Source organism: Dama dama, chromosome 5 (assembly GCF_033118175.1).
Source record: "Dama dama isolate Ldn47 chromosome 5, ASM3311817v1, whole genome shotgun sequence".
Taxonomy (NCBI): Eukaryota; Metazoa; Chordata; class Mammalia; order Artiodactyla; family Cervidae; genus Dama; species Dama dama.
Window position 1 is genome coordinate 27,039,588 of NC_083685.1, and position 9,035 is coordinate 27,048,622.

General features: G+C 48.7%; 1 pseudogene; it reads right to left on the minus strand.

The window, feature by feature from the left end:
* Positions 1-5,786: 5,786 nt before the first annotated feature.
* On the minus strand, positions 5,787-7,465 carry LOC133055516 (sec1 family domain-containing protein 1-like; annotated as a pseudogene).
* Positions 7,466-9,035: the final 1,570 nt, after the last annotated feature.

The window sequence follows — 9,035 nt, forward strand, 5'->3', positions numbered from 1 at the left end:
CCTGCCTTCAATCTTTCCCAGCATCAGGGTCTTTTCAAATGAGTCAGTTCTTCACATAAGGTGGCCAAAGTATTGGAGTTTCAGCTTCAGCATCAGTCCTTCCAATGAATATTCAGGGCTGATTTCCTTTAGGATGGACTGGTTGGATCTCCTTGCAGTCCAAGGGACTCTCAAGAGTCTTCTCCAACACCACAGTTCAAAAGCATCAATTCTTTGGCACTCAGCTTTCTTTATAGTCCAACTCTCACATCCATACATGACTATTGGAAAAACCATAGCTTTGACGAGATGGGCCTTTGTTGGCAAAGTAATGTCTCTACTTTTTAATATGCTGTCTAGGTTGGTCATAGCTTTCCTTCCAAGGAGCAGGCGTCTTTTAATTTCATGGCTGCAGTCACCATCTGCAGTGATTTTGGAGCCCAAAAAAATAAAGTCTCTCACTGTTTCCATTGTTTCCCCACCTACTTGCCATGAAGTGATGGGACCAGATGCCATGATCTTGCTTTTCTGAATGTTGAGCTTTAAGCCAACTTTTTCACTCTCCTTTTTCACTTTCATCAAGAGGCTCTTCAGTTCTTCGCTTTCTGCCATAAGGGTGGTGTCATCTGCATATCTAAGGTTATTGATATTTCTCCCAGCAATCTTAATTCCAGCTTGTGCTTCATCCAGCCCAGTGTTTCTCATGATGTACTCTGCAGAACTTAAATAAGCAGGGTGACAATATACAGCCTTGACGTACTCCTTTCCCGATTTGGAACCAGTCTGTTTTTCCACGTCCAGTTCCTACTGTTGCTTCTTGACCTGCATACAGGTTTCTCTGGAGGCAAGTCAAGTGGTCTGGTATTCCCATCTCTTTAAGAATTTTCCACAGTTTGTTGGCTTGGGATATAAAGTACATTGAGTATGGATCTCAGTCTATTATCTTAGGTGTGCTAGAAAATACCATTTAGGGCTGCCTTTCCATAAGGGCTTCCCTGGTGGCTCAGAGAGTAAAGAATCTGCCAGCAATGCAGAAGACCCGGGTTCAATCCCTGGGTCGGGAAGATGCCCTGGAGGAGGGCATGGCAATCCACTCCAGTATTCTTGCCTGGAGAATCCCATGGACAAAGGAGCGTGGGGGTCACAAAAGAGTCAGACAGGACTGAGTGACTAACACTTTCACTTTCACTTTTGCATAACTGAAGCTCATTTCTTTTTGAGTCTCCCCTTTTGTGTCTTTGGTGGAGATGTCAGTTCAGCCCCTTTCCCTTCTTCCCTGGTATTCTAACTTCTGCAAAGGTGGAGTGGGCAACTTTTTTTCTTGTTTGTATTCAAGACCTTTGGAATACATTCATGTGTTTGGCAAATTTCCAGACATATAATTATGAGCTGAATCAGAACACTCAAGCCCCTTCCCATGCCCCTGCATCCAGGGTATGCCAGGGGCTGGGCAGTGGCAGCAAAGGTGGCCGGGTCTGCATCTGGCCCCATCAGGTCATTATTCCAGCCCTGACCTCTCATCCTCCTGACCATTCAGTGCTCATCCCAGGACCCTATACCTACACTCGCTTTCTGCCTGATCAGTTCAAATCACTATCTGAGATGCTGACTGCTGTGGGGTCACGTGATGCTGTGACATTCTGGAAGAGGGGCATAATGTCACCACAAAGTGATGACAAAGTAATGACATCACTGTGATGTCATCACTCCCATGAGTCCCTCAGACTTTGGTCCTTGCAGGTCTCTGTGATTCCTCCTCCTTCCCCAGGGCTTCTCCAAGGTCCCTGTCGGTCTCTGCCCCTTCCACATGCTCCCAGAAGCCTAGGGCCTCCCTCTGCTCCCATCCCTTCCAAGGAGGCCTGGGGGCCCCATGACCAGACTCATGACTCTGTCTGGATGCTCCCCAAGCAGCATCTATTCCACATCAAAGTACCTCCTGAGCTGGGGCTTGGGGCTGGGGCGGGGGGTGGGGGTGGAAATCAGCCCTGGGTCAGGCGCTGAGTCACCCCAGAGCAGTTTTCAGGGCTTGTAACTCCACAATGGGAAGGTCACTGATATCCCAGCGGCAGGCTAATACTCTGAAGAAATGACTGCCCTGGGCTTCTCTTTTACCACATGCGCCCACACCTGGTCACTGCGCTGGAGGCTTTAGCTCCAGGGGAAGTCCTGTAGGAGAAACAGAGAACTAAGGAGTAATATTACTGTATTTAAGAGATTAGCCTCAAGTACATCATCCTGCTGTAATGCAGAGAGCCTTGGGAGAATACCTTCAGAGTCAGTTGCTTCTCAGCCCAAATAGGTCAAGATTACTCTGGGTTGGGGAAGAGAATAATCCAGGAAAAAGATGAGAGACACAAGAAGGGGCCTTGCACCCAACACCTCCACAACGTCAGCTCTGAAATGGAGAGTGTCCGGCCCCCCCTGATAAATCAGAACTCTGAACACAGAGGGGAATTGGGTCTGCTTCCTGCCTGGGATACTGGAAGCAATGACCGCAAGGGACTCCCTACAGCCAGAGTGAGGGCACGGAGAAAGGAGGTGGTTGGTGGGGCCTCAGGGCAGAGGGGACCCACGAGGGACCCTTTGGGTCGTCACATCCCTGTATGTGAGGAGAACATGGTGCACCCACGTCCATTATACAATAAAGTCCTACCCCAAAGCAAGGGGTGGGGCTTGAGGAGAGCTGGGCTGAGCCGGGGGCTGTGACACCAGGCACATTGACACACTATTGTAGACCCCGGACAGGGATGAGAACCATCAGCTGGTGTTAGCAAGGGAGGTGATGGCTGGAGTCCCACCTCCTCCCCATGTGAACCCACTTAGAGGCACTTCCACCCCATGTGAACCCGCTTAGAGGCACCCAGGAGGAGAGGAAGAAAAATCCCCAACTGTCTAGATATCCCACATTGATGCCATTCACCTGGAATTGAGTCTACTGTTTTCTGCCATTAAGCAGAGTGAGGGCTCTAGAGAGAAACTATATTTAGTTATAAAAGAATCATGTTATTTTACACACTTGAGTTGATGCCTTAGAAATCTGTGCCATCTGAGCGTGCTTTGGGAGAAATGGTTATGTGCAGTGTAACAAATGTCAAATTTGCTTTAGAGCCCTGGAGGAACGAAACCAATTGTGTTTTCTTTACCAAGAAGTACGGTTTGCCCTTGGGCTGAAGAGGCTATTCTGGGTCTGACATCATCTTGAACCTGGAGGATGGGTTCAAAGGGAGATGTTCAATCACTTCAGGGTGGGCCAAGGGGCTAGTCATCCAAGTCCTGGGAGTAAATGAACTGGGAGGAGATGGGAGGAGCAGAGGATAGATGGAGGGAAGAGGAGGAGAGAGACAGCTGGGCTGGGAGGAGGGGCGTCGAGTTGGGGAAACCACAGGTAAGGTCCTGACCCTTTCTTCAGCCTCCTCACTTGGGAGCAGCTGTCCTCACCCCATAGCCCTGTGAGGAGGGAGGAAACTTCAGATTGGAGGAGGAAAGCCCAGCAGATCTGCTCCATCAGACTTGTGAAAGCGGTTATCATCCATCAGTTCCTTCACGCCCTCGGGAGTTTCATCATCATCCTCTACGTCCCTGACACTGCTGATAAATGGTGATGTGGAGGATGACAAGGTTCTTGACCTCTTTGGAAACAGACAACAACAATAAAATGAGAAGAAAGCCAAGATGGTTTTAGGTAGTGACAGCTACTACAACAGGAATAAGATGGAGGATAATGTGAGGATCACTTCCATGGGGTTAGGGGAGGTCTCTGTGAACTGATTTTTGTGTGAGAATGGAAGGAGATAAGGAAGGAATCAGGCATGTTAATGTATCAGGAAGAACATTCTTGACAGAACGAAGAGCAAATGCAAAGTTCTGTGAGATGGGTTAAGGTATGGAGACTGACAATCTGAGAGAACTTGAATGCCATGAAACCGTGACCAGTGAGCATGTCTGTGTCCCCGCCGACCCTCCACTGAGTGCTCAGAGCTAAGCTGGGGCCAGAAGTGTCGATGTCTCATTCCCACAGGCATCATCAGTGCCCCTGCCCCACGACCATCTTTACGGCTGGCATCCTGCACAATCGAATATTCACAGCACTTGAATAAAAAGTGGACAGAGTCATCCACTCTCTGTGGGATCTGAGGGCATTGTGGGAATATCACCAGGAGGTTCAAATGTGCGTGGACCCTCTGACTGATGGGCAGAGTCATTGCCCGCCTGTAGCAGGCAATGGCGGTGCTTTGTCAGGGGTTCCCTCCACTACTTCAAAGAGCTCCCCACTGTGTGCTCCCTCCAAGTGTCTCACACCCAATCCCACACCTGTCCAGGTATAGACAGCTGGGCATCCTGGACAGGACTGTGGAGGGCCTTCCTGGGGGTTCTTAGTGAGGAGACGGGAGCGCTAGTTGTGAGAGAGATGGGAGAAGAGCAGACACGGTTGAGCAGGGGCGGGTGGAACGTTCACAGGAGCGAAGTTATTCCCAGATGAGGCCATTAACACATTCTCACTCCTTGGAGCCACAAACACCTTCGTCTCCTTGGTCTGTTTCCACTGGTCTCTCCCAGGAAGGACTGGGAGTCCTGTGAACACACAACAGTCTGCATCTGGATGGGTTTAACACAGGGCTCCATGGCAATTTCCATTCATTCTCTCTCTGAGGACATTTTCTGGAGCCTTTCCATCTGCTGAGCCAAAGAGATTGCTCAAGACCAGATGTGAAGAGCACTTGGCCCAGGTAAGAAAGGGGCCCATTAGACAGGTGACCTGCAGCTCTGAGCTGGGAGGTGGGGCTTCAGGAGCACACCTGCCATTCAACTTCTGCCTGAGAGCAGAGACAGCCTGAGGGACAATGGCCTCCCCATCCCCACTCAGGTTAGAGTTTACTTGCATTGGGGGAATATATATGCACTTTTCATCTGTTCCCCAAATGGCCCAGCAAGGTGACTGGGGTTGTGTCTCATTGTCTGTGATGCTCTGACTTCGGAAATGCTTGTCCCCAAATCACTCTCTTTCTGCAGGGAAACAGGAAGATCTCACTGTAAAATGCTTGGTCGAGGAGAAACCAACTCCCAAGGTGTTATAAGAACCCAGGGCTTCCATAGTGGCTCAGCAGTAAAGAACTGCCTGCCGTGTAGAAGCCTACAGGAGACATGGGTTCAATCCCTGGGTTGGGAAGTTCCCCTAGAGGTGGGCATGGCAATCCACTTCAGTATTCTTGCCTGGAGAATCCCATGGACCGAGGAGCCTGGTGAGCTACAGTCCACGGTGTCACAAAGAGTCGGACGTGACTAAAGTGACTTAGCAAGCATGCGTAAGAACTCAAGGTGGGGAAGGTGTGGTTTCCCAAAGCAAGAGCGGGGTTTCTTTAGGAAGCAGAGGGAATAAACAACACTTCAAACAGTAGATATGTGATACAGGCCATTTGTGTCCACAGCGATCACAGCAGCTTCCACTTGACCACTGCTGGAGGTTGACACAAGCCTGTGAGGCACGTGAACCCAACCCTGGTGTCCTGATGACAGCCCCTTAAAAAGCAGCTCTGAACTCTGGTCCTGCCTGGCCCAGTGAGGCCTGTGCTGTGGGACGTGGGACGTGGAGCTGTCCCCACACTGGGTAGGCCCTTTGTTAAACCACCGAAAATGAATTAAGGCACCAACGTGCCTGGAGGCGTCCTGGGGATACGAGGAATCAAAAGATGGAAACCATCAATGTCAGGTCAGGAATCAATTCTGTCAAGTCACCACCACTGTTAGGAGGACTCATTAAAGCTGAACAGGAATCAAAGGGTGACTTGCCAGGAAAGAAATAAAGACCCTCATGACAAACTGGGGGGCGGGGGAGGGCAGTGCAGAGTCTCACTTAAGAGCATCAACTTAAGCTGTAACTTAAACTGCAGTTGATGAGATGGGATCTGGGTCTGGGGAGGCACAGACAGCAGTTTGGGGAGCTCTTCCTGGCTGGTTATTGACAGCTGCTTCAGGAACTGTGCAGCATGAAAAAGTCAGCAGCAGCAATATAAAACATGTTTGTCTTGTTTCCCCTTTCTGTTGTCAACAAGCTTCTGATATTCAGTGCAGTTGCCTTCTCCCAACACAAAAACAGTTGCTTCTTGGAATGGATTTTTGTTCCTCAGAACTGAGCTGGCACCACCTGGCAGCATCTGGGATCAAAATATCTGCAGTCGTCGGCTTCACCGTTGGACTTCATGTCCCTGAAGACAGGTAGGTTGTGCTGTTTCTGTACCGCCTTTGTCACACACTGCGATCTTGTGTTGGGGACTCGTTTGGCGATGCCTGAGATGGCAGGAGCTGAAGCCATCCTGGCAAAAACCTTCCGCTGTTTGATAGATTGTAAGGGATTAAGGTTGCATCCTGCGTCAGTTCCAGCTTTTTGGTGTGGCTCCAAATCAGCCTCAGAAGCTGTTCGCTGTGCACTTACATGATAGATAAGAAATGCCTCATTTATCTCCTGGATTGCCTGCATCAGAGTCTGATATTACACCTAGAAGAGATTTACCCAGAGAAGTTTCACTCATTATTTTTTCTTTATATTCAAAATGCACATCCAGTTTTCTTGTCTTAACATGTCCTAAGACAGCAGTGGCAACATTTTATGGAGATTAGTAAGTCTTTTTCCTCTCTCCAGGGTCTTCTGGCAAAGAACCAAAAGCTGAGGATAGCTGACCAGTGTTGACAGGAAGCATCCTCATGGCCCCTTCATCTTCCTCTTCTGGTCTCATAGAGCTTCTCGGGTGTTTGACCATGTCTTCTCGCGCTCCGCCCTAAGATTCTAGTTCTTGCTGAACTGATTCCCAAACCTCTGGGAATGGACTTCTTTTACGTTTCTGCCAAAATGTATCAACTGGTGTTAAATCATACGACTTCCTGTTTTTTGTTTTTTTTTTCTCTAGGTCAAACTAGCACCAGCCAGGGAGTTTTTCACTCCTGAAGATTCTTCCAGGTTAACTGTGTACGTGGAAATCCACTACATCACACGCGTAGGACTGATATGTCCAAATATGATGTAAAGGAGTTCCCAGATCCATGTTTCTGTCAACAGGAGTGAAGAAGGCTTTAAAAGCTGAAGCTGCCACCTCCCAGCGCATCACCTGTAGTAAAACCATTTCTGGCGTCTCTTAGATGTTCCAGAAACTTCTTACCTATTCTTATCTATTTTCACTGCTCCCAGTTCCATTGCTGTTCCTGTTAATTATCTGATTATAGGAATAGTACCCAGCATAACAGAAAAGCAGAAGAAGTTGTCAACATTCCAGTTCATAACAGTTTTCATTTCCACGTTTGTGATTTCTGAACTGTTAATGGCACAATATGAAACATTTCCTCATTTTTGATTGCATCATACAGGCATATCGTTTTCCAAAGTAATAAAATCTAGATACTGATCAAAAGCTGGCTACTTGGGTAACTGCATAGCTTCTACTTCTACATTTGCAATATATTCCAGTTTACTCCTTGAAAGGGCAGAAATAAAGTTTAAATAATCTGGTTCACATAGAGTTGATTTAAAGGAACTAGAGTAGTGGTTTATTATAAAAGAATACAACCAGGAACAGCCAGATGGAAGAGATGTGTAGGGTGAGGTATGGGGAAGGGGGCAGAGCTTCCATGACCTCCCCAAGCGACCATTTCCCCAAGTCTCCAGGTGTCCACCAACCCAGAAGCTTCCACCCACCTTTGCCACTTGCCTCCAGCTCAAACCTGCTCTTCTCCCTGGGCCAAGCCCTCCCACACTCCCCTCCCGCCTCCTCCCTCTTGCCCTGCAGAGACCTGCGCTTCCTCACCTCCACCTGCCTCTCCTCTGCTGGCTTCTCGTCTGCACAGACATACGCCCAAGAACCATCCATCCACACTGAAAACATCATTTCTCTGCCACACCAGCTGCAGGCCAGCCACACTTCATTCTCCACTCATAGAGAACCTTCCAGGGAGATACGTGCAGCAGGAGAAGGTTTTCACGGCACATCTAAGGTGCTTATTCTTCCGGTGTTCCTGTCACTGTGGTTACCCCACCCACCGGGGTGAGCTGCATTCAGGGGCTGAAGGGAGTATCACAGGGGTGCCCCATCCATGTGCCATCCTCCTCCTAATAGACCCCCTACCCTGTTTAGGAGCAAACCCCATGGGGCATACTGAGAGTAAAATTACTTGCTATTTATCTGAAATTAACACTTAACACTTAACTTTGCTAAATGTAACAGTTCTACTTGGAATGACTTGGGTATGTCCTGTCTCTCTGAAGTGTCAGCTATAAGTCTAGGCAAGCACTTTGGACCCTGACCTGCATATGTCTTTATAGAAGTTTCTGTAATGTGAAATATCACTCCCCAGCAAGGGTCTTCCCCCCACCTGGGGACTCCGATCGTCAGGGGTGAGGGACCTTGTGGTCTGTGGGGAGAGCAGGCGGTAACGGGGGCTCGCTGTCCTCTGTCCTCCAGCCTGTGCCTGGGGAGATCCTGACACGGGTCCATGCGGGAAACATAAGAGGATGTTCTCTGAGCTTGTGTGTGGCAGCTGGGAGTTGGAGGCTTCCTGGGGATGTGGGGGTAAACGTGGTGGGCACCCACCCCCACCCCTGAGCACGATGCAGCTGAGAAAACCAATGGAGTCACTGTGCACGTAGCAACATGAGCATCTGCTCAAAACATAACTATCTGTAAAACACTACAGTGTCATAAATAGAATGAAATACATAACACAACACCATCAATGTTTATTTCAATATATATGCCCACAAAAGAGCAGTGGGCATTTTGCAAGACCACATTCAAAAGAAAGCTAGTCATTAAACACTGTTCAAGGATTTTCACAAAATCTTACAAAAGAGTCTCAGTAAACACACAAGGTCAAATTTCAATTAAAAAATGTTTAAGATACTAGTAAACACAGTTTTGGGGCTTCCTGGGTGGCTCAGTGGTAGAGAATCCACCTGCCATGCAGGAGATGCAGGAGATGCAAATTCGATCCCTGGGTTGGGAAGATCCCCAGGAGGAGGGCATGGCAACCCACTCCAATATTCTTGCCTGGAGAATCCCGTGGACGGAGGA